Source organism: Ascaphus truei, chromosome 14, assembly GCF_040206685.1.
Source record: "Ascaphus truei isolate aAscTru1 chromosome 14, aAscTru1.hap1, whole genome shotgun sequence".
Lineage (NCBI taxonomy): Eukaryota > Metazoa > Chordata > Amphibia > Anura > Ascaphidae > Ascaphus > Ascaphus truei.
Window position 1 is genome coordinate 45,097,834 of NC_134496.1, and position 6,052 is coordinate 45,103,885.

Genomic DNA, 6,052 nt, shown 5'->3' on the forward strand with positions numbered 1-6,052 from the left:
TGTGATATATTTCTTCCTTCCCATTCTTGGGCAGCATCTTCTCTCTGAGGCTGAAAGCAAATGCTTTGAGACTCAGTCGCATATTTAATTAGAAGCAAGCGGCTTGCACTATCACTGTGTGCATCTACCTCTCTCCAATCTCTTGTGAGTCAATCTTTCCCATCTCTGATTTTCTTTTATATTTATGCTAGAATATTTAATTGTAGACAAAAGGTTACTCTGGCTGTATTCACTGCACAGAGGCAGAATAATCTGCTTTAAAAGGCTTGACATTTCAGGCTTTTCAAAAAGGCTGAAAAAATTATATCCCTGCTTTTGTTAATCAATGAAGTAGAACTCTCCTGAACAAAAGAATTAAATTGCTTGGTTGGTTTAATAAAACCAACAGAAATAGCTGCTTCCTTTGGGTTTTATTGTGTAGGCATGGCACATGCATCCAGCACTGTAATTCCATATGATTCAGGGGCAAACTCTCATTTCTGAACACAGTTGGGTTTTTAAATCCTATTCAGTCTCCAGTCTGGCTGGTTCTCCTAGGACAGATTTATCAATAAACTTGACTTGCTTTATTCATTACAGCAGATTTAAAGACTTATTGGGGGTGGGGGTGGGGGTGGATTATTTTTAAGGTGGGGGGGGGGAATCATGTTTGCTGGGATTCATTCTAACAATGTAACCTTGGCAAGGCAGCGATATAATTGTATTTTGACAGAATGATTCACCGTTTTGTGGGGTTGTACAAATCCTAATGACTGAGGTGCCTGGGTGTCTTCTGTGAATGAAGTGGAGAGCAAGGCCTTCAGGGACCAGCAACTGATGCTTCACATCATTACACACTCCAAGTTTTTGTCACGGTAACATTGTGAAGTTTTTTGGGAAGGGGACCACAACAAAGAATGCAGACATGATAGGCATGCAAAACAGAAAGTGAATCCCTGCGCTTCTCCCATAGGGATAGCAATCAATGGGGAATATATATATATATGTATGGTGTAAATACCTATAAAAAAAAAGGAGACTTTTGGTATACATCCTTTATACCAAAAGTCTCCTTTTTTTATAGGTATTTACACCATACATATATATATATATATTCCCCATTGATTGCTATCCCTATGGGAGAAGCGCAGGGATTCACTTTCTGTTTTGCACATTTGTATGGCCATTTCCTTCACTAGCTGCATGCTCTTTACATGGAGAAGCGCAGTGATTATATTTGTTTTACATGATAGGCAAGCAACCATTGCGAGTTTTAACGTACCTTTTCCCCCCCTGTATACTGTAGATCTGCATTCCGTTTAATTTAGAGGTATCAAAACATGCTACCTTAAAGTCACACCTTTGGTCCAAAGTATTATTTCTCTTTGATGTCTATTGCATCTTTCTTGTGACGTTATTTTGTAATGACATATTCTGAGACAGCCAAGGAAAGATAATTACAGAACTCGTTACATATGGGCAACATGCATCATCACATTGCGTGTAAGGCATTGGCCACAGTGCAGGCGTCTGCGCGACGGAGTCAAGCGCGCCTGTCGTCTGAGCGATCTGTGGACTCAGATGCGCTCGCGATGGGGAGGCGTGGCCGTGACATCACCAGGCTGGTTCGCCCTCATTGGCTCAGCCACACAAGTGACACGGCCGCTGTGCGAAAAAAACTAAAATAATAATTTGTCTCCTCAAAATCCTGCAGTGCCGTCACGCTTCATCACACGCACTATGGTCGGCCTAATAGAGCTACTGTATTTTTTGGGTGTCACGCGTGCCGGATGGCCTCAGCCTAATTCTATAACTTCTATACAAGGCCATTCTCATTACTATATATGTATGTATGTCTATTTTTATATAGCGCCCACAGTGTACTTGGTCCTTATGGGAAATAATATGTAGATCTGTCATTTTCGCTCTTTAAACTGGTGCAATAGAGATTTTCTTTTGGACACACACGTTTCAAATGATAAACCACATGAAATAAATAACACAAAATCTCAGTATACAGATCGTTGTTTGGCCTATTGCCTTCTTTTTAATGACTTCAATATACTGTAATTTGCCAAGTGGCAGTTTTTAATGCTCGAACACTTAAATATGCATGATGTAATGTAATGAAATCCTTATAAAAGCACGAATAGATCACCGATTTGCTTGAGAGGCCTGCAAGAGTTAAACTAAATGGCAATGTACTGAAGGTCCCGCGACACAGGAGGTAGGGGTGCTCAACTCCAGTCCTCTAGATCAATGGTTTCCAACCTTTCTTTGTTAAGGAACCCTAAGTGAAATTCTAAGGAACCCCCATCTCTAATAGCAACTCGGTGATCAGATGCATTGTAAATTCTTCTGTATTTGATACAATGTTCAAATGATCAGAATATTGTGGGGAACCCTGGTTAAAAAAAAACACTGCTCTAGATCAGTTGAAGACTGAACCACTGATTGAGGCACCTGTGCTGAAGCAGGGATACGCTGAAAACCTGACCTGTTGGGGGAGATCTTCAGGACTTGACTTCAGAACCCCTGACATACGGGGTTATAAATTAAATACATCCTGTCTTTTTAATGCAATGGTACATTTTCACTTTACACTCAGGTGGGAACAAGTTATTGTTTCTGCATGAATATTATTCGGTTAAGCATTTTACTTTGGCTCTAAACTTTACTTCGATTTGCAAGGACTTTCCAATGAATTAGATAAAGAATTGACTGACTAAGATGAGGCAGAATGTATAGTTAGTAACCCCCAGTTTGCGTATAGCCAGTGCTTTTCCGATGTAATGTGATATGTACTGTTGTTTAGTGCAGGGGTGCTCAACTCCACCCCCAACCCCCCCCACCGAGTCCGTTTTTCAGCATATCCCTGCTTCAGCACAGGTGGCTCATTCTGTCTGAGCTACCTGTGCTGAAGCAGGGATATACTTACCAGATTGGGGGGCACGTTTGAGGACTGGAGTTGAGCACCCCATATTTAGTGTACCATACTGAGTCAGCACTACTACTGAATCATGAGAAGTCTGTGGTTTCCCACTGTGTACCATCATACTGTTGTGCAACTGTAACGGCTGAAACAGAATGTTCACCCGACAACGGTCATACATGTAGCATGTGCCTCTTTCTTTGAGGCATGGCACGATCACGGAGGCCAATGGCATAAGCAATTTATCGGTTGTTACTTCAGTTAAAATTGCAACAAAACGGATGCTGCATGAAATCACACAAACAATACTAAATAATCTCAGCTATTCAATGACATTGCTTATACACCCACAAGGGCGTGATTGACAAAGTAATGCTGTAGTTGCCACGGCTCTGAATACATAACCATTTGTTACTTGCTCCACCGAACACAAATGGCGAAGTATATTTTGCCATGGTAGTTAAAACTAAACACTGGTTAATACGGTGTCAGATTAGTTGGCAGAGTGGACCTTACCAAAACAAATGGCTCTGGGATGGATTTCAAGTAACAGCCGTAAGACATTTTTCTTTTTAAAAAGGAGAACTGTAAGTTTGCAAATAAAATATTCATCAGGCCCAATGTGGGGATTGCATTTTTAATACGGTTTCTTTTTAGGTGTAATATATCCTAAATATAAGACGCATAGCTATAAATAAATACAAAATCCTAATTAGTGGATTTCGAGAATACGTCCATACGGGCAACAGGCATTAAGAATCAGAATGCATGTTAGAGTCAGTTTACCACTTCATGTGTTTACTAAAAGCAAACCGCTTCAAAGGTTTGCTTTCTTCTTTGGAAACGAGGTAGAACAAGATGACAATGTTGGTTTGCTGTAACATCCATTTTGAATTGGTTACAAAAATGTAAACAGCGACTTTAAAAAAAACACGCCATCAGGAATTCCCATTAATTCAATAGCGAACGCAATTAAAAATGTAAGCACCCGCTTATTTTTTCACAGGTTGGCTTCCGAGTGTCAGAGTCCAGTATGAACCTTTCTACCATGGCCTACATTAATTAAAGAATTACCCCTTCTCCCTCCGCCCCCCCCCCCTTTTTTGTTTTTTTGCTTGTTTACAAACAGATAACATGTTACAATTTTGATAAGAATATTTTTTATTCCACGTTTGTAAGTTCTAAATATGCAATGTTTTATTTGATATGAAAAAATTCAATAAAAATTTGAAGTTGAAAAAAAAACAAAAAACATTACCTGCTTTACAAATGCCAGTTTAAGAGTGCTACGTTACCCATTTCAGCATTGAAGATAGAATGTATTATGGTCTCGCACTCCTTGACTGCCTTCACTAGAACAGCTTGAACAATGCAGCCACGCTGTCGTGGGCATTCAAGAGATAACTTTTTACAACGCTATCTTCCAAATGACTGTGCAGAAAAAGGATTAAAACAAGACTTACAATTTTTCTCAAGGCTGCCAACACTGGTCCTGAATCCACTATGGAACTTTTGCTAGTATTCTAGGGACGCTCAAGATCATTGCTCTCTCGATGTACAGTAGTGAACCCGCCTCTTCTGCTTACACTGAAGACCAGTTTACAACCCTGTCATTGTTATACAAAGGATCACTTCATCACTTCCAAGATGGCCCATGGCACTTGTTTGCTAGAAGTCTTCCTGTACTGTATATAGAACTACATATATACACACACCCATGTGTAGCAGCCCATGACAATCCACTGCTGGATGAAGGCCCCCGCAAGGATCGAGTGTGGTGGTGTGTACACACAGAACTAAACATTACTTTTTACTGCTCAGAACATTTTTCTAACTAAGATTCAAAAACAATTCCCAGGATAGTGTAGGTATAATGAAAAGATCACATACACCATTTCTAAAGTGGCTGTGGTCTAAACAAAGTAGACTTTTTAAAAACATCACAGAGAACTTAATTCTGAATGTTTATTCCCATATAGAACATATGGGAAGGCATCTTAATGGGAGAAGACCGCTTAGTATATATTACCCTTAAAGTTTGAGACTTGCATATCTAACAAGCCTTTGTATTTATCTATAAAAAAAAGTAAAAAAGCATTGTTGCTTAACTGGTTGGAATAAACCGTACAACAAACAACTCCAAGTTCATGTTTCCTAACAACTGGAGAATACTTATTTTAAAAGGCATAATCTATGAAATTAGATTAAACAAGCATTTTATTGATAGTGCCTTTTAAGAAGCTACAAAGATTGTTTGTATTTTTCCCGGAGTGCAAAACAAAAATGACTGCAATGAGTGCATCAATTTCGTGTGGTTTTCTCAATTTTTTTATTAGGAGGCTTGCGTCTTTAATGCATACAAGACAAATACTGGCTTGAATAATCATTTCAGTGCTTGTGGCTTTTCAATGTGTTCAAAAAACAGGTAGTGCCTTGTCAAACACCCAAACTAATAAAGACTGGCGTGCTATGGATTCCTATTCTACGACTGAATGAATGCAAGGCTGATTAACTGGCCTGGCTGGATTACCCTTTTAGAAATAAGTATTTATCGTATTGGCCCGAATACAGTACGGCCTCGCACATAATACCACCCTAAAGTTTTGAAGGTGTTCTACATGAAAAATAAAAGAGGTGGTAGGCTGCACATAGAATTACGAGTACAGGTTTCAGAAGGACATTTTTAGGGAAAAAACAGCACTATATTCGGGCCAATACAGAACTCTTGCCGCTTCTCATGGTACAAGCTACATTAGGAGGGGAGTGCAAACGGAGAAAGGCCAGCAAGCAACTCAGCCCAAAGTAATAAAGAACACATGGTGTTAATGAATGGGGAAGGAGGCTAGCAAAGGTACTGTAGCAGCATCAGGAGCAGGCAGAATAGGATGGCAAGGCGTGTGCTGGGAAGACGTGTCATTTGTGGATCTCTGTCCAGGTTAATCCTTCTGCACCCGACAGGTGGCCGAAATCAGAAGAATTAGGTGAAAGTTTTACAGGTGCCATGTCTAATGTTAATTCAATTAAAATGGTTAAAGTACAAAAATGAAATTATACCTCTATCAATACCTACTTATGTTACACATTTATAGATCTCTAAAATAGCTAAATTATGCAAAATTGCCCTTCGGAACCAGATCTCAT